General features: G+C 37.3%; 1 protein-coding gene and 1 long non-coding RNA gene across 5 annotated transcripts in view; one reads left to right on the forward strand and one right to left on the reverse strand.

The window, feature by feature from the left end:
- The window catches only part of LOC129928017 (uncharacterized), a 134,034-nt gene that overhangs the window by 28,507 nt on the left and 84,661 nt on the right, over nt 1-20,866 (reverse strand). The window lies entirely within an intron of this gene.
- The window catches only part of LOC129928013 (uncharacterized), a 34,690-nt gene continuing 19,879 nt past the window's right edge, over nt 6,056-20,866 (forward strand). For 2 of the 4 annotated variants that reach the window (XM_056039834.1, XM_056039840.1), the window contains exons 1-3: nt 6,056-6,096; nt 8,073-8,278; nt 17,538-17,587. The gene's annotated coding sequence lies outside the window, so the exon portion shown is untranslated. Of the gene's footprint in view, nt 6,097-8,072; nt 8,279-11,750; nt 11,897-17,537; nt 17,588-20,019; nt 20,144-20,866 lie in introns of all 4 variants that reach the window. The other 2 variants (XM_056039837.1, XM_056039836.1) reach the window with 2 other exon arrangements.

The following is a 20,866-nucleotide window of genomic DNA, read 5'->3' on the forward strand; positions in this document are numbered from 1 at the left end:
CACTTACTCTGATATCAAGGAAGCTCTACTGCGCCAATACGGAGCAACTTCAGCCAACTATAGAAAGAAATTCTATAATGAAAGGCCACAGCAAAATGATGATCCTCAAATTTTTGTAGCTAATATGTCAATGTGGTTTGATAGATGGGTATCCATGGCAAAAATAGAAGAAAGTTACCAAGCTCTTCGTCAACATATTATTATCGACAACATCACCCATGCTCACTCAGAAGATATTCAATCTTACATTATAGAGAGAAATCCTACTGATATACAGACATTAACCAAGATCATCAGACAATATAGAGCAGCCTATCCAAACAAGTCAGTCAAACCATCTGTTGAAGAAAATTTTGTCTGCTTTGCTCAAGACAAAAATGCAAGATATAAGTCAGATGACAAAGTCAAATGCAACAAATGTCATAAACTAGGGCATTTCACGTCTCAATGCCGCAGCAGAACCACAGAATGTTCATTTTGCCATAAAAAGGGTCACCAAAATCATGAATGTTGGAAAAAACAGGCAGTCTCAAAAAATCAAAATTTTGATACACCCACATCACCAACTCAAAGATACAGCAATAGAGAGCAATACAATCTCAACAAAGCACCTGGAAACAATAAACCAGATAACAACAAACCTCGCTACAGAAGTCATTCACAGGACTCCAGACCACAATATATGCCAAACAGAAGCTCATATAACAGAAGCTATTACAATGAGCACTCAACTATGACAGTCATTGCAAAGTCCAATGGTCTCAAATTTTATCCAGGCTTTGTAGGAGACAAGAAGGTGGAAGTTCTTCGTGACACAGGAAGCACGTCCACATTAGTACATGAACGCTTCGTACACGCAAACCGTTTCACAGGCAACCACGTCCAAGTCACTGCATTCAACGGAACTGTCAGCGAGTTACCTGAGGCCATCATTTATGTTACCACACCATTCTTCAGTGGTCAAACAAAAGCATTAGTAACACCCAATCTACCAGTGGACCTAATCATTGGAAACATAGAAGGAGTTAAAGAATGCACTCCTCAAGAACTTGCTGAATGTACAAATGCCATAGAGCAAGGTCAAAAATGTTTGGCAGTAATGACAAGATCCATGTCCAGACAACAAGAACATTTGGCACCTAAACAAGTTAGCCAAAATAATCACATGGCTACCTCAGTTACTCAAGCTATGCAGAATGCAACAGAACCAGTTACTAGTCCAGTAGCCAGCAACAATCAAGAACATTCAACATGGACACCCCCAGTTACATCAAGCCCATCCCTACCGGTCATAAGTCCACCTCCAATTCCCGAATGTCCATTGTTGAACTTTGAAGAACAAGACGACATGCCCAGAGTCTCTAGCAATGATACAAGAACTCTAACTGGTCAAACTGAAGTCAATCAAGACAAGTCTCATGAACCAGAAGCAGATAACAAAGAAATTTTTATTCAATCAACTTTGGCTATACCAGACAAAAGAAAAACTATGCAATCTGACTCTATCACTCATACAAGTATTCCTCATTTGAAAGAATATGAGTCAACTAAAGAAGCCATTACAACCAAGAACATTGGAAGTCAAAGAATATTACATGAACACATGAAATCAAGATATTTTGCTCAAGGAGATCAAGTCAATTTACTGTTACCAGATTTCAGTAACAAACTGTTTTACAAATGGCAAGGTCCATTTACCATCACCAGAAAGATTTCCAACCTGCTTTATGAAATCAATGTCAACAAGTTTACCAGAGTATTTCATGTTCATATGTTTGAACATTACCATGAAACAGATAATGAAGACATCAAAGCAGAAGTTGAACATTTTACAAGCTTAGCAACTATTCCTGAGGAAGAAGAAGAAACATCATCAACACCCATTCCTGAGATAGATGTTGCATTACCAGCATCAAATCAAATTGACATTCCCAAGGTCATCACTCTGAATGACATAGCACTACAAACAGTGAAGAACATTAAAGTGTTTCCAGACCATGCAGATTTCTTTACCAGTGTTTCTGAGACATTTCCAGTACTGCAATTTGAAAGAAACTCAGAAAGCAATAACATTGACAACACCAAGTTTCATCCTCCTTCTACTCAAGGGGCAACTTTTCTTCAGAAAGGAACAAATGAACTTCTTCAACATTGCTGTATTGACCGATTGAACTCAGACATGTTCAGTCATTGCTCTATTGAACATTTTAATGCAAAGCATTCTGCTACCATTGTTCTACAGCGTCAAAGTTCATCAACCAGAAAATTGAGTTTTGGTTTCGGACAGTTCTTATTTTCACCAAACTCAAACGCGGTTCAATCAGACATTATCTGTGAGATCATTATGGCATGGAGACAACATCTTCATAAACTGAAAGACCTTTTTCTTCAAGTTTAGAAAACGCGTACACACATCCATGACGGCAACTCAGAAGTATTCCGAACTTCACACTTACATGTTATGTATGTACTACAGCATATTTAGTGCCACTTGATCCATTATCATTCATACTCGTCAAGGAAGAACAGTATTCAGTTGTACTTAATCAATTAATTTGTCTACTCATTTTTCCACAGGTATTCTATATCAGATGTTGCATTTATTTTAGCACCAAGCAACCCACTGAGGAAGGTCACTCATTCAAGATAATTCGTTTATTATGTTTCAGCATCTTTGCATATGACATGCATCAGACATTTTAATTTTTAAATCATGTGCATTTTATTTCAGGTACAATATTATTGCATATATCCTATTATAATAGTACAGATACATGACTTATAATTTTAATTTTTCATTGCTTCACACATGTTGAGATTTATATCACATTGAGTATTATTTTCTCCGAAGATTGTCATGTACTATCACAATTATTTTTTCTATGTCAATTTTTCATATGCAATATATTTTTCCATGTACACATTTTCACATTAGTACTAACCAAATGAGTTATAATGTCATATTTTAATATTATCATGAAGCACCATGAAGAGAAGTAACCTATTCAATTCAAGATTTATTTTATCCAAGTATTATGCCTTGTACAATTTTTGATATTGTTCATGACAAGCATTGTCTCATTTTCATAACCATTTCAATAGTGAGACAGGTGTTCAAAGTCATCAATAATTTTATTCACTGCATTTACATATTTTGTTATCTCCAAGTTGACTTTATTTTGTCATATGTTACCTCAACCATTTTTCTATAGTTTCATGTATGGTATTTTATGTATATTTAAATAATTTGAATACATATGAGCATTTCTATTACCATACAAATGCTAAATGGAGAGGGGGGTAATATGTCACAGATCACATTATAGAATTGTGTGTACATTTCTTATTTAAAAGAAATATAAGCCCTCGACATGAGTCTCGGGATTTAATCCTCAAATTTAGACACTTGACATTCAAATCAGGATTTACCCAAGGGACTTAATTAGTATGTTTGAAATCTATTGGTTGATTTGAATTTAAACAAAGACATTTTTGAAAAGGGTTAGCGCCAGAGAATTGGCGGTAGTAAGAAAGAAAAGTGAGTCGATAATATTAAGTCCTTGTAGCTAGTCACGTTTCTAAGAGCTCTGTTTGAAAAGCCTTTGTAATATGTTCCATGCTCATTGATTTGTAATTTGTACATAAATTGTACTTACGTTGTATTTAATAAAGTTCCAGAGTTTTGTTTTATCAAAGCATCATTAATTTGTGAGTCTAGATCGTCAGTTTTGTTAACTATTGAATTCAAATAAAATCCTCGGCATCACAACACATCGTGACGTCATACCATCCGAATGTTGTTGTGACAATCACATTGACAACTTTATAAGAAAAAATTGTTATTAACGAAAGGGATATAATGGACACAAATATTCACCAATATTCTGGTACTGTAGTTCCAATGAGCTGAAGATTAAATGTCTCGCTATACAAGGAAACAGATTGTTTACTAGCCTGCATCCTTGACCTTAGATCGGACTACTCTGGATGTGCTAGGAACATGTTCCAAATCTTGACATTTCCTGTTTTTACTGTATGCAGCAGACCTTTTTCAATGACGTCCAGTCTTGACTTGTCCAATAAAAGCTGGATACATTCTGAAACTGCAAGATGGAGAGCAGTCCAACCTAAGTAATCACTATTGAGACAAGTTTGATAGAATCAGTGGCGTGCCAAATGTAGGTAGAGCAGTCCGACCTAAGTAATCACTATTGAGACAAGTTAGAATCAGTGGCGTGCCAAATGTGGAGAGAGAAGAGCATCCGCCTCTGGTGCCGGGGAGTAAGGGGGTGGCGCCAAAACATTACAAAACATATATTTCACTAATTCAGATAAGCTAGCATGAATAATTGTATTAATCATTTCACTGATTTGTATCCGCTTTTTTAATTTTCAACCCCAGCCGAATGCAAAGTAAGTAAGTAAGTCACACACTTAACTTTTTAAGCAGCATGGCTAAATGTACATCTATTTCTAGGACTGTGACTGTTACTACAGATAGTTCATTAGCTAGCTTCGTTTTCATTATTTGTAAGTTATGTATTTCTCACATGACTATGCAAATATGCATTACGGACACTATTGTAAGGTTGAGGGGGGGGGGTCGCTGACAGCACTAGCCACTCCGGTTGGCTGGCATCCTTGGTACGCCTTTAGATATAATCCTAATATAACTTATTAACGAAAGAGACTCACTATCTTAGTCTGAACTGAATGTCCATGTTAGTGATAAAGTGCCAAATCCATGTAATCTTTAGAATCCCAACAAGAAGAAGATTAATGAGAAGTACAGTATTTCACGTAGGCACGCAGTCCCAGCTGCGACCTACATATTTTGCCACAGTCAGCGCAGGCATAACTATTGTCCGATGGTGGTCGATTTAGGTTCCAGAGAGCGAAAAAGAGAGAGAGAGATAGAAGGACAGAGAGGGAGCGGGTCGTTAAACTTCATTGTTACAGATAAACTAATTCACTTGCTGAAAAGTACGTTAGGGTTATCATTAACATGTAATAATAATAATAATAATAATAATAATAATATAATAATCTTTATTATCCGTAAGGAAATTTGTCTTACAATTTGTGCATTACACCAAACAAAAAACATTATAACTATAAGAAAACAAAGTGTACATTCACACCAGACTCACTCATAATTTACATGTGACAAAGTTTATACCAGATGTAGGCCATTTATTCAAATAATTTTTAAAAAGAAGTGGGTTCCGGCCATAATAAACAATATTAACTAATAAAACCTTGGAACAAATCAACGGGTGTAGCCGGTGTGAACTTCTAGCATGATATATATTTAATATTTTTGTTTTTTTTTGCCTGAAATGAATTGGGGTCTATTATGTTTGCCTACAATGGCTTAAGTATTTGATGAAACATAAATGAAAAATAATGATAAAATTTTAAAAAATAGCAAGGTTACAAAGACAGTCTGTGGGAAACAAACTGAAAATCGGCCCCCGACTTTGTCAAACCAGGCAAGTAACAAAGGCAGGGTTCAATATTATCAGAATGAAATTTTATCAAAGACAAATGACAGAGAAGAATGGAGAAAAAGGGTTAACAGATCTTGTGTGGTGCCCCATTGGTCCAGCAGACCAAAGGATAGGTGAAAGTGAATGTGAAATTATATACGAACCTGGCCTAACTGATGTCTTATAATAAATATTTAATTGATCGATTTATTTGGGGGCTAGAACAACAAAGATATATTCACGATTAAAGCCGCAGCGGTTTAATGTACCAAATAAGAAGTCAGAAAACCAAGAAGTATAATGTTTGTAATTCTGTACATTAGTCACAAGACAAGAGTTGAATGTTCTTTTTAAATGCATTAAATTTGCAAATTTTATATTGCAAAAAACGTTTATACATCAACAGACTGTAATTGAGAGAACATATTGGAAGAGTGACTTGGCAGAATTTAAGTCATTGGTTAATATGCATGACTAAATGCATGACGCGTACGACGTAATCATCTTCTTTTTTGAAGTAACGTCTGTATTATATAAGATAAGATAAGAATGTCTATAATTGTAGTCATTTTCTCTGTTTTCATCTGTCATATCTCAAGTACTGACGGTCAGTGTGATCTATTAATATAAACACTATTCTAATAACTTAGACTCTACTGTTCTGCCTTATATACAAAAGTCGTTAGAATCTCTGGTGTTATAACGTAATAGAAGAGAGATTTTTATTTGGGTAACAACGTGAGTGTCGTGCGCGCGTGAAGTTTTCTTTACATTTAATATTGGTGTTTTAGAGTATAGGAAGTAGTTTCTTTTTAGTGCGTTTGTTGTCTAGAATATTGTGTGTGTGTGTTTACGTCATCCTTAGTTCCCGCAAGAGAGAGAGCTTCTTTTGTGAGCTAGGTAGCTGGTTGTTTGTTTCCCCCTTGTAAGGGGTGTTAGGCTTTGGGCTATGGGAAAGCGTGTCGCCTTTCCGCCTTTGGAGTTTTTGCAGTAACTCTTGTTGTTGAGGTGTAGGGAGTTGAGGTTACGTTGGGCGCCGAGATGGAGTGTGAGCGTGAAGGTGTGTTATGTAAATTTATTGGCGTGATGTTAGACTAACTATTTATTCACTGATGACTTCAATGATAGTGATGTATATGTAAATATGTTGATAATTTATAATTAATTATTATTAAATATTGTTCATATTGATAACTGTTGTTATTCACTAACTGTTCAGTTGAATAACTGTTATTGATGTTCGTATTTTACATGCCATTACTTTTAGGTTCTTGTGTTACTCTGTTCAGGCTGGAGATACGGGACCATCCTATCATCCCCTACTTAAGCGGCTAAAAACCCACCTGACAGTGAGAATGTATTACCTTGTATAAGAGCTCATTGGAGTCTCTTTTTAATTACATGTAAAAAAAAAAATTAACCAATAACATTGTGCTAAAGGTATTAGCAGTGAGAGACACATTTAATGCCAATCTATAAGGCTTGACTTCCGAGTCGAAGATTAAGGAGGAGTATTTTACTTGGCCACGCAGCCTTGCTGTCATCTACTGAGTTTGTCACACCCAAAGCAGACATAACCGTGTGTCTTCCTGTGGTCGGTTTGGGTTCTCTTTCCGCCTGCTACTGAAAGGGGTTCTAACCAAGACAAAAGAAAGGAATGGAGAAAGACGGTCAACTAATCGTGTATGGTGCCCCAATGGTCCAACAGACTAAGGCAGTGTTTCCCAAACTTTTGACCTATGTGTACCTCATTTATAATTTTTGTAACCTTGATTACCCCTCGCCCCCCCCCCCAAAAAAAAAAGAATTAAAAAAATTATACACTAAATAATAATGAACGAACAATGCAATTATAAGTAAAAGTTATTGTATAAATAACAATCTATGTGGATCAATGTTGATAATGTTTGTGTGCTGAGATAACAGATATTCGTTCTCTGGTTCTTCATGTTAATTTAAGAGGCGTTTGCTTTTTGACGTGATTTCTAGAAATGCTGACAGAGCATCTTAATGTACACATAAAGTTGGAAAAAGCAAGAATTTTTTTTTGAATGTTTTCAATCACACAACAGTTACCCCCCCCCCCTTCCCCAATTCGGCTAGTGTTTCCTATGGAAATATCCGATACAGTTTGAGATCAACAGACATAGCTCGTATAGAGTAACATATTCAAATATTTATCAGTTATTGAACTAAAGCCGCCCTCGATATTCATTTTCACTCCACCCACATTTAACTCTTTCTCTCCGTTTTTATTTGTCTTCATTTTGCTCATTACTATTTCACTTCCCTGTTATGACCAAGCTTCAATAGCTTTGTTGTTTGTTATCAGAAAATGTTGTATCTGGTACAGAATTAAAGGGAATAGCATGCTCTTTTTTATTTAACACAAAGTCAAGTTTATAAAATTAAACATTAATTTAATTTAATTAGGTCAAATCAACGATGGTATCGTCGATTAGGAGAGAAAGAGTTAATCTTTGTTATTATTCATAAGAACTTTATAAAAATCATTTAATGGATGTCATAGTAACAGCTCTTATATATCGTCATGTAAATTTAAGCCTTATTTTTTCTTCACAGTTATGCTTCAATATGAGGCGAGTGAAGTCACTGGAGATCAAATGCCTGACCAGGTCAATGTAACTTTTAGCACAGAAACAAAATCTCTAACCAAACTTAATCTCAGACGCTCGCGGCATTTTAACCTCGATATTCCTTTGTATAGTTTGGACACCGACCAGGAAGGAATTTTCCATAGGCATTAAGTGAAAACCAGACCCAAAAAGGTAAAAACAGTACATTTTAAATTATTTTTTTAAAAAGAAATAGTTCCAATAGTCAACATACAAATTACAATGAAGAAAAACTTATTGTGCGAAACTTACTGAAAAGAATGTGATTGTGTTGCGAGCAAGTGTCTGGAGTAATGCACCCCTAAATTATTGTTTACATGTCCAGTGGTTAAGTGTGGGATTTAGGAAATTTAAGCATTGGAATATTTGACACTGGACATTAAGGAACCCGGTAATTTATGGACCCAGAAATTTAGGTACCGGTCAATTAGGGATAGTTTATCATTAGAATAGTTTCTTGATTTCATTCAAAAAAAAAAATCATATCAACAGTGAAAAATACACTCACACACACACACACACACACACAAGACTGGCTGCTTGAGTAAAATGTACACATATCGGCATACCATTCCACACGCTTAACACACGCAAAAAAAAAAAAAAAATAGATAACTCAATTGCTCAACAAGACTACTGCTATTAACTCTTTGTCTTCGTAATTATTTTCCTCGTTTTGATAGTATTATTCGTTTTGCTCATTTGTACATAATAGTTTTGTTTAAACTTCAAAAACTTAACGTTTCTGTTTGTTATCAGAAAATGTTGTATTTGGTATCAAAATGCTCTTTTAACATAACACATATTAAAGCTTATAAATCTAAAAATCAATTTAGTTTAATGGGGATCAAATCAACGTTGGCATCGTCAATTAGGAGAAAGAGTTAAAGCTTCCTCCAGTCGCGAGACGACTTTTGGACGTCTGATAGAAATGTGAAGAAAGCCTGTGCATTAGAGATGGTTGGAATGACATCGCCTCCCTCTCCATGCAGCTGTTCTGGTACAGCTGCGTCGCAGGTTAAAGGCAGGTGCTGGTACAGCTGCGTCGCAGGTTAAAGGCAGGTGCTGGTACAGCTGCGTCGCAGGTTAAAGGCAGGTGCTGGTACAGCTGCGTCGCAGGTTAAAGGCAGGTGCTGGTACAGCTGCGTCGCAGGTTAAAGGCAGGTGCTGGTACAGCTGCGTCGCAGGTTAAAGGCAGGTGCTGGTACAGCTGCGTCGCAGGTTCAAGGCAGGTGCTGGTACATCTGCGTCGCAGGTTAAAGGCAGGTGCTGGTACAGCTGCGTCGCAGGTTAAAGGCAGGTGCTGGTACAGCTGCGTCGCAGGTTAAAGGCAGGTGCTGGTACAGCTGCGTCGCAGGTTAAAGGCAGGTGCTGGTACAGCTGCGTCGCAGGTTAAAGGCAGGTGCTGGTACAGCTGCGTCGCAGGTTAAAGTCAGCGACTCTCCGATTTTTCCTCAGGGTTGATTTTCTAAGCCTTTACCAAGTTTGGATATCACAACAAAATTCATGTGTATTATTTAGTTGGCCACGGGGATTTCGTCCCACAGTGTTTATTATGTGTATTTCATTAAAAATTTGTTTTTATTATTATAGCTTTTATATAGCGCTACTTTCATGCTTATAGCATGCTCAGAGCGCTTTTGGTCCAATCTCATTTGTGGACCAGAGGGGGTATCTAGGAGTTGGTTTTCCGTGCTGCCTTTAGGCGCTCAGTAAACACAACTCTGCCCGAGTCGGGTGTCGAACCTCGAGCCCCCTTCTAGGTAGCCAAGCCAAGCCAAGTGCACTCTCGACCACGCTTCCAATGTTATTCTGTTCATATTTTTACGTTGTTCATTAGAACACAGTATATCGCCCTGTTTTTTTCCATAACGTCAGTGTATTTTTCAAATCAAATCCAGATCTTACAAATGGAAATGTAATCAAATTACTATGATCAATTCATTTTTTTCATGAAAATGAAGCCTCTCTTGTATCTAACATATTTTAAACATCCTACAGCTAACAAGAAAGGTTTCTGTAGACATAAAATGAATATAATTGATTATAACTTAATTAGCTACAATAGCGGAGTCGTTAGTGGGGTCATGAGTTCGAATCCTGGTGAACTTATGGATCCAGAGTACTTCTCTCATCTCACTCAAGTTTAATCTGTGCCTAATATTAGCTGGGGAGAGTAAAAGCATTCGGTCGTTCGGCTGGCCACACAACGCTCTCATTTACTGTCGACCATAGCATCAGTTAAATTTTGCATCTGCTCTATCTCTGGGAGTTCAATTTTTATTAATCTTTTTTTTGTGGAAACAATAGACCACATTCTTTATGAATGTCGCGTTCTGCATAAAGGGAGATCGGGACAAAGATTTGAAAGAGAACTGGTTCATGTGCGGTGTGCGGCTTTTGGTCTGTCCTCGTACGGGGACAAGGCGACCTTAGAACTTACTGACCGCTTCCTTTCACGTGCTCTAAACGAGTTATCTTAGCATGGTTCATTACTAATACAGTTTCTGATTCGGTTGCGCTGGTCTATGATGCCCGTGTAGGCGGGTACTCTGCCTCAACGTGGCACTCGGGTGGAAACGATCGCTAGCGGAAGGGATTCGGCAAAATGAGTAGCATCACAAGATTTATGTGGGTGTGTCTAAGAGAATGCGAGAGATTTCTCATTGCATATTGCGGAGTTGTTGTTTAAAAATATATATTAATTGCTTGGATTAGACTGTAGAATTTTTTTTTTTACTTTCTAAGGCCTGTGTCAATTTTTTTAGGCCTGAAAGTTTTAAAGTTTCATCAATTTAATTTGAGAGTTACGATGTATGCATAGTAAATTAGACCTTCTTGCTTCTTAAGTTAACATAACATGTAGATGATTGGAGATGCTTATAAGAAAAACAATATTGAATTTGTTTAGAGTTAATATTTTTAAACCCCATTCAATAAAATAAACGTTTCAGCAAGGACAAATATTTCCATCAAACACAATTAACTTGTTGAAATCATAGAAGTAGTTTTAAAAAAAAAAAACTTGACTAACAAAAAATATCCGAGCACAGTGATTTAAGAATAAGCATCATTGACTTTGCTAATAACTAACCAATGACTTCTATTTACTGACCAAAGACTTTACTAATTACTGACCAATGACTTTACTAAGTATTGGCCAATTACTTAACAAAGACTTTATTCATTACTGACCAATGACTATACTAATTACTGACCAATGACTTAACTAATTACTGACCTATAAACCGAAATCTAAATCTATAAATATAGTACCACAAAAAAAATGTTGGTAATGTTTTGTTTTACATGTTTCTTATGTTCCCTCATTTGTTCTGAAGATAATTCTATCCTATCCCAAATTGTAGTGAGTGCTGGTCTATTCCGCGGTTAATCTACTCTATTGTTTTCTTTCTTTCTTCCGGATAGAGAGGAATTGACATTTGTTAGCTCAAAAGTGATTTATTTATGTATTCTATCTTGGTCCAGAATGTCTAGTTTTTTTTTTATTGCCTTCGTTTTTAATATGTGCTGTTCTTCATTGAAGAGCCTTACAAATTGTTTGAATTTTTTTTTTCTTTTCGAAGAAATACCTAACAATAAAGAGTCACCGATTTTTCCCCAGACGGTCGCTTCTTCAAGTTTTATAGACAGGGACGCTAGTTACGATGAGATGAATGCGGACACAGCGATAGATAATCTACAAGCATTTAACATAGGCTCCGGGAGTAGCATCGTTGGCATTTATGATCACGTGATGCTGTTAACAGGGTAAGAATTACCCTACATTACTTAGTAGCCCCGCCCCCCCCAACTAAAAAAAAAAAGAAAAAGCCGCTAATAGTCTTGCATGGTTGGTCCGGCCCTTGTTTAAGCCCCCCCCCCCCCCCCCCAAAAAAAAAAAAAAAAAAAAAAAAAAAAAAACTAGAAAGATATTTAAAAAATCTGATATTATGATATTTTAAATATTACAAAGTTCTAGTGCAATGGCTTTTTAAAAATCTTTTGAAAAAATACTGCTACGAATCTCCACTATCCAGACTCTCTGCAGACTGCACCACACGACACAACGAACTTAAAGAACCTCACCACTCAAAGCTCCTAAGTATTAGTAACAGTTTAATTTCAAATACATCACAATTGGCGACAACATTAACACAGAGTAAACAAATCTCTTATATAGCGTCTCAACTGGCATTCTCGAACCTTCTTGACCACTCCAGTTGATCACTTCCGCCGTGACCTTGCGTGCGTAATATTTATAACACTGGTCCTTGCCGAACTGGCGAGTATTGTCGCTGGTCACGGTTGACCGCTCGTCCTGTGCTAGACTGGGGCGATTTGGGTAGGCTAAAAACACATACAGTTACGACCACCTGTGTCACCACCAAGTTTCAAACAATACCTTTTTTTAAAAATTAATGATGCAAGTTGTTTTTTTCGCATAAATATACTCTTTTGAAAACAATTCATCAATTAAAGACACATAGATAAAGGCACATTTTTTATTCCATATGAAAGTTTGTACAAGTGCTCCCTCTTCCCTAGTGCTATTAGAGGAAGTAGGGGCTGCCTTAATCAGCCAGGAAAACCAACGACTTGGCATATTTTAAGTGACTTATAAACATGTATGACTAGATTGATACATGAATACGCGTAAAATCTTATCATCTTCTCTAATGAAGTAACGTCTTTGATTTATAAGAAAATTAATACATCCTTGCCTTTCTTAAGTCGTAGAACGACTGTGGTTTATCTCGTAGAACGACTGTGGTTTATCTCGTAGAACGACTGTGGTTTATCTCGTAGAACGACTGTGGTTTATTGTGGTTTATCTCGTAGAACGACTGTGGTTTATCTCGTAGAACGACTGTGGTTTATTGTGGTTTATCTCGTAGAACGACTGTGGTTTATCTCGTAGAATGACTGTGGTTCATCTCACTGCTGACACCTATTCTCGAGACTAATTTCTATGATGATGAATACAAGAATGTAAGGGAAATTATATTAAAAGGAAAAAATATTTTTTTGTATATGCTGAGTAACATTTATCCATACAATTTAGCTATTAGTTGAAAAAAAATGTCATAAATTATATATTTCATTTGGTTTTCCTGATCAGTATCTCGCTAATCTTGGTATCTGAACAAACGTCGAATCCAGACCTTGTTGGTGAGTTTGCTAGTACTCGATTCTCTCCGTGAGACTCAGCTTTTGTTAAACGCTTGAGTGCAGAATTCAAGTTGACATACTCAGGACTGTGCAAGTTCACATCATTCGTAGGCTTCCTGTCGTGGAAGCTACATTCGTAGGCTTCCTGTCGTGGAATCTACATTCGTAGGCTTCCTGTCGTGGAAGCTACATTCGTAGGAATTGCTATCACAAACAGCGCTAATATCACTAGCGTCTCGGTTAAGTAAAGGATCGTATCTCTTTTTGACATGGTAGCCATCATGGTACCTATCGGTTTATCTGTCTTGTTAAGCATGGTACCTATCGGTTTATCTGTCTTGTTAAGCTTGGTTCCTGTCAGTTCATCTGTCTTGTTATACATGGCACCTACTGATTCATCTGTCTTGTTAAGCATGGTTCCTATCAGTTCATCTGTCTTGTTAAGTATGGTACCTATCAGTTCATCTGTCTTGTTAAGCATGGTACCAATCAGTTCATCTGTCTTGCTAAGCATGGTACCTATAAGTTTATATGTCCTGTTAAGCATGGTACCAATCAGTTCATCTGTCTTGTTAAGCATGGTTCCTATCAGTTCATCTGTCTTGTTAAGCATGGTTCCTATCAGTTCATATGTCTTGTTAAGCATGGTACCAATCAGTTCATCTGTCTTGCTAAGCATGGTACCTATAAGTTTATATGTCATGTTAAGCTTGGTACCAATCAGTTCATCTGTCTTGTTAAGCATGGTTCCTATCAGTTCATCTGTCTTGTTAAGCATGGTACCAATCAGTTCATCTGTCTTGTTAAGCATGGTTCCTATCAGTTCATCTGTCTTGTTAAGCGTGGTTCCTATCAGTTCATCTGTCTTGTTAAGCATGGTACCAATCAGTTCATCTGTGTTGTTAAGCATGGTACCAATCGGTTCATCTGTCTTGTTAAGCATGGTACCAATCGGTTCATCTGTCTTGTTAAGCATGGTACCTATCGGTTTATCTGTCTTGTTAAGCTTGGCTCCTGTCAGTTCATCTGTCTTGTTATACATGGCACCTACTGATTCATCTGTCTTGTTAAGCATAGTTCCTATTAGTTCATCTGTCTTGTTAAGCATTGTTCCTGTCAAATCATCTGTCTTGTTAAGCATGGTACCTATCAGTTCATCTGTCTTGTTAAGCATGGTACCTATCAGTTCATCTGTCTTGTTAAGCATGGTACCAATCAGTTCATCTGTCTTGTTAAGCATGGTTCCTATCAGTTCATCTGTCTTGTTAAGCATGGTACCAATCAGTTCATCTGTGTTGTTAAGCATGGTACCTATAAGTTTATATGTCCTGTTAAGCATGGTACCAATCAGTTCATCTGTCTTGTTAAGCATGGTTCCTATCAATTCATCTGTCTTGTTAAGCATGGTACCAATCAGTTCATCTGTCTTGTTAAGTATGGTACCTATCAGTTCATCTGTCTTGTTAAGTATGGTACCTATCAGTTCATCTGTCTTGTTAAGCATGGTACCAATCAGTTCATCTGTCTTGCTAAGCATGGTACCTATAAGTTTATATGTCCTGTTAAGCATGGTACCAATCAGTTCATCTGTCTTGTTAAGCATGGTTCCTATCAGTTCATCTGTCTTGTTAAGCATGGTACCAATCGGTTCATCTGTCTTGTTAAGTATGGTACCTATCAGTTCATCTGTCTTGTTAAGTATGGTACCTATCAGTTCATCTGTCTTGTTAAGCATGCTACCAATCAGTTCATCTGTCTTGCTAAGCATGGTACCTATAAGTTTATATGTCCTGTTAAGCATGGTACCAATCAGTTCATCTGTCTTGTTAAGCATGGTTCCTATCAGTTCATCTGTCTTGTTAAGCATGGTTCCTATTAGTTCATCTGTCTTGTTAAGCATGGTTCCTATCAGTTCATCTGTCTTGTTAAGCATGGTTCCTATCAGTTCATCTGTCTTGTTAAGCATGGTACCAATCAGTTCATCTGTCTTGTTAAGCATGGTTCCTATCAGTTCATCTGTCTTGTTAAGCATGGTTTCTATCAGTTCATCTGTCTTGTTAAGCATGGTTCCTATCAGTTCATCTGTCTTGTTAAGCATGGTACCAATCAGTTCATCTGTCTTGTTAAGCATGGTTCCTATCAGTTCATCTGTCTTGTTAAGCATGGTTCCTATCAGTTCATCTGTCTTGTTAAGCATGGTACCAATCAGTTCATCTGTCTTGTTAAGCATGGTTCCTATCAGTTCATCTGTCTTGTTAAGCATGGTTTCTATCAGTTCATCTGTCTTGTTAAGCATGGTTCCTATCAGTTCATCTGTCTTGTTAAGCATGGTACCAATCAGTTCATCTGTCTTGTTAAGCATGGTTCCTATCAGTTCATCTGTCTTGTTAAGCATGGTTCCTATCAGTTCATCTGTCTTGTTAAGCATGGTACCAATCAGTTCATCTGTCTTGTTAAGCATGGTTCCTATCAGTTCATCTGTCTTGTTAAGCATGGTTTCTATCAGTTCATCTGTCTTGTTAAGCATGGTTCCTATCAGTTCATCTGTCTTGTTAAGCATGGTACCAATCAGTTCATCTGTCTTGTTAAGCATGGTTCCTATCAGTTCATCTGTCTTGTTAAGCATGGTACCAATCAGTTCATCTGTCTTGTTAAGCATGGTTCCTATCAGTACATCTGTCTTGTTAATCATGGTTCTTATCAGTTCATCTGTCTTGTTAAGCATGGTACCAATCAGTTCATCTGTGTTGTTAAGCATGGTACCAATCGGTTCATCTGTCTTGTTAAGCATGGTACCAATCGGTTCATCTGTCTTGTTAAGCATGGTACCAATCGGTTCATCTGTCTTGTTAAGCATGGTACCAATCAGTTCATCTGTCTTGTTAAGCATGGTTCCTATCAGTTCATCTGTCTTGTTAAGCATGGTACCAATCAGTTCATCTGTGTTGTTAAGCATGGTACCAATCGGTTCATCTGTCTTGTTAAGCATGGTACCAATCGGTTCATCTGTCTTGTTAAGCATGGTACCAATCGGTTCATCTGTCTTGTTAAGCATGGTACCAATCAGTTCATCTGTCTTGTTAAGCATGGTTCCTATCAGTTCATCTGTCTTGTTAAGCATGGTACCAATCAGTTCATCTGTCTTGCTAAGCATGGTACCTATAAGTTTATATGTCCTGTTAAGCATGGTACCAATCAGTTCATCTGTCTTGTTAAGCATGGTTCCTATCAGTTCATCTGTCTTGTTAAGCATGGTACCAATCAGTTCATCTGTCTTGTTAAGCATGGTTCCTATCAGTACATCTGTCTTGTTAAGCATGGTTCTTATCAGTTCATCTGTCTTGTTAAGCATGGTACCAATCAGTTCATCTGTGTTGTTAAGCATGGTACCAATCGGTTCATCTGTCTTGTTAAGCATGGTACCAATCGGTTCATCTGTCTTGTTAAGCATGGTACCAATCGGTTCATCTGTCTTGTTAAGCATGGTACCAATCAGTTCATCTGTCTTGTTAAGCATGGTTCCTATCAGTTCATCTGTCTTGTTAAGCATGGTACCAATCAGTTCATCTGTCTTGCTAAGCATGGTACCTATAAGTTTATATGTCCTGTTAAGCATGGTACCAATCAGTTCATCTGTCTTGTTAAGTATGGTACCTATCAGTTCATCTGTCTTGTTAAGCATGGTACCTATAAGTTTATATGTCCTGTTAAGCATGGTTCCAATCAGTTCATCCGTCTTGTTAAGTATGGTACCTATAGATTCACCTGTCTTGCTAAGCATGGTACATTTATCCATATCTCAAGTTAAATTTTAACTATGGTACAGAACCCCAACCCGTCCTGGGTACGCCCATGCGTGCACTATTCATACCACTATAATTCGCCCTCACAAACACATTCCTAGCACCAGTACGGAGTGCCGGCACCTTTTTCAATTTTGGGGTTAAAATTATTACTTTTCTTGTATTTTAATGTTTATTATTAATTTATTAGTAGTTAAAGTTAGGCACTCGATCATTGAGTACTGGCACCAATTTTATTTTTACAAAAAAGCACTGTATATCGGGTTAGGGTCCGACTTGATCCGAGATTGGGCGTATCAGAAATAGAGTGTACAAACTTTTTACAAGGCAGACAGAATGAGTTGATATAAGCTTTGTAAAAATAGAGTCATTTAAATTCAGTTCAGTACATTTAACATTAATAACGAACAATATCGCATCCATTCTTTTCATTACAGTTATAACCTCTTTACAGCGGATGGTAACAATAATAAACAAGATACCTTAGGTAAGTGCTCTCTTTTCGGGTTAATGTCTTTTGACAGTACTTCAAAGTGATAGGCCTACCTCAGCTCATGATCATACTTCCTTCCAGAATCTTGTTTGACAATTGATTTGTTACAACAGCTTAATATGTTTTTTTTTTAATTTAATGGGTTTTTTTTTTTTTACGAACCAGATACGATGTGAGTGTATGTATTATACGCTTAACACTTTTTTTTTAAAATGTAAACTGTTTCACATGTTTCGGATGTTTCTTCAGAGTTGAAGATAATTTACTTCCTAGTCCAAACCTCCCGCAGGAGGACGGGGGATGGCAGCGGGCAGGGTAGGAACCCTGGACCATCGAGACAACGGAACGACAGTCCGGCGAGCATACCGCACGAGCAGGCAGCCATGTAGTGGGAAACTAGGTCGTAACGCTGAGGTCGTATTTTAAAAGTATTTCCTTTTTCTTACTAAAAGTTCTCAATGTCTTCGTCTCTTTGTTTTGACTGATGACTTCATTAGACCGTGATTCAAGATTCGCAGTGAAATAACAAATCGAACAAGTCAAATTTAAGTTGTTTTTAAATTAAGTCTTCACTAATGAAGCCGTTTGATGGTCTATGATTTCTCATTTAATCAATTTCCTGTAATCCTTATCATTGGAACGAGTCTTTCTTCTAAGTCTAAGCTTTACACATTCAAGTTCTTCTATTCACAATTCAGCTCAAGATTTCTACTTTGAGCTTGTGTGCAAGATGTTCATGAACGTCTATTTTATGTTGTTCATTTACGTGTCCTCTGTAGTGTTCACTTTTTAAAGCTGGTCAGACATCTTGAGTTATCACTTTTCTTGCCTCCAGGGCCGGCCTTAGATAAATCGTGGCCCTAGGGGAACTGCATTTGGTGGCACTAAATGAAATGTGAACTACTGGCCCGAATTGCACTCCACAGCAGCACTTTCAGAACATATAATAATATGCGAACTGATGACTCCATATGTCCCCCAGAGAGCCCTGCGCTCAATGGACTCAACGCTTTTAGTGGTGCCACGTTTCTCCCTCAAAAGCTACGGTCTAAGGGTTTTTTCAGTGCACGGACCAAAGGTTTGGAACTCACTCCCTAGTGATCTCAGACAGACAACATGCTACACCACTTTTAAGAAGAAAATTAAGACTTATCTGTTTAAAACTTTTTTAGATTAGTTTGTCATTGTAGCTGTCGTGTTTGTGTTTGTAATGTTATTACAGCGCATGGAGCCTACATTTTGTTTGTTAACAGCGCTTTATAAATAAAATTGTTATTATGTAAAGGCAAAGTATTAGCCCTCGACAACAAATCAGACTGATACGCTCCCTTGTCATGGCCGCATTTGTATTGTGAGTCTTGGACGTTGACGAGGAGGATCCTAACAATGGAATAGAGATGCTACAGAAGGATCCTAGGTATCATATTCAAAGACTGCATCACAAACCAAGAGATAAGAGACAGGGTTACCGCAACGATTGGACCCCATGATGACCTGCTAACTAGCGTTAAAAAAATTATATTCATATTAAAAAATCATCGGGGCTCGCAAAGCCCTTCCTTTAGGGAACAGTACCAATACAAAAAATGAAGAAGAGGCAGACAGAGAAAGCGATGGGAGGACAACATAAAAGAATTGATGGGCCTGTCATTGAAAGAGGTTCTAAAGCAAAAGACATAGAGAAATGGAGAAAGACTGTCGACGAATCTTGCATGGTGCCCCAACGGTCCAACAGACTAAGGAATAGGTAAAGGTAAAAAGTAAATGAAAAAAAAAAGCAATATTTCACTTGGATACGAAACCCAGTTGCAGCCTTCATATTTTGTTACATCTAGTGTCGACAAATCCTTTTTTTTTTTTGTAGAGTGTTCTTGAGTTATAGATAGATTTAGGAAATTTAATGAGTAGCAATATAGGAACCATACGTGTAGTTTGACAAAGACAGAAACTACAAGATTAGAGATACTCTAAGAATAGTGACAAGAGAGACACTCAAGTTAGTAGAGCGGAAGACATTAGTCCATGTAAATAAATCTGTTCAACTTATTAACACTTTTTTTTAATCCCTTGAGAGCGCCTGAGAAGCCGAGCATGAGGATTGAGTGATCTAAGTAGGAGCATAACTGTCTATTTAAGTTTCCTTTTCGTATTCGGCTCCTGTGGGTTAGGCCTTCTTCTGTCAGCTTTATTCTCCCATGCCAGTTAGGGCAAAATGGAATCTAATTTAATTTAATATGTTATAATTATTCAGTAATATTATACTAATATTATTATTTCAAATAGGTAAAAAAAAAACACTCATGATATCACAATTTACTTATCCATTTAGTTATGACTTGCTTACAAATCTGAAAGAACATATCCAAGTCATATCCAGAACAAATCCTTAACCTATGTTCTAATAACGGAATCCTAATTTCTCTCAGGGATTGCTTTTGGTGAAACAATGTGCCAAACAAACGGGAAGAGCTCTTCTGTGATAGAAGATCGCCAAGAAGATCGCTATTCTATCTCTACTTCTCAAACGGTGGCACATGAACTGGCACATGGGTAATCCTTTGCTATTTAGTTTGTTGGAAGGCATTAATGCTGCTATAAGGAAACTCGCAACAATTTGTCCAGATTCAGCGACATGTCTAAAGTGAATCAAGCTGTTGTGTCACAACAGACGGTGGCCTACTTAAACATCGAGACGTATATAAGATTAGGGTATATCTTATTCCCCATTTCACTTTCTTGTAGCCATCGACGATGTCATAAAAATACATTAAACGGGCTGCATTCGGATTTCAATCGAGTTGGATTTTGCAGACGACATAGCATTACTTTGAAATACAATTTAATGTATACTCGAGAGGACGGATAAAGACGCCCTCAAAGTTATGCATATTGGGTGCAGGTTACCCAATACACCCATAAGCATTGGTTATACAGATCTTGAACAAATAGAAAAGTTAACCAAGCCTATTTAGAAGGTGTTATCTCAAGCGATGAAGATCATATCATGGTGTTGAATGTCGGATTTAAAAATTAAGGTCTATCTGAATAAACAAAATTAATTAGCCTGGAGATTAAAATTCAGCTTCTCAATACAATCATTGTCCCAGCGGCCCCCACGCTTCGAGACGTGGAAGGCTGAAACGAGGCTGAGTAGATGGCTGAGAAAGATACTAGGAATAACATACTGAGATAATGTACCCAATAGAGAAATATTTTCCCCTACAGGCCGTCTAAGGAAAGTGGCGACTGAATGTCGATTGACATTTGTGAGAC

The sequence above is a fragment of the Biomphalaria glabrata genome, chromosome 9 (assembly GCF_947242115.1).
Source record: "Biomphalaria glabrata chromosome 9, xgBioGlab47.1, whole genome shotgun sequence".
NCBI classification, from domain to species: Eukaryota; Metazoa; Mollusca; class Gastropoda; family Planorbidae; genus Biomphalaria; species Biomphalaria glabrata.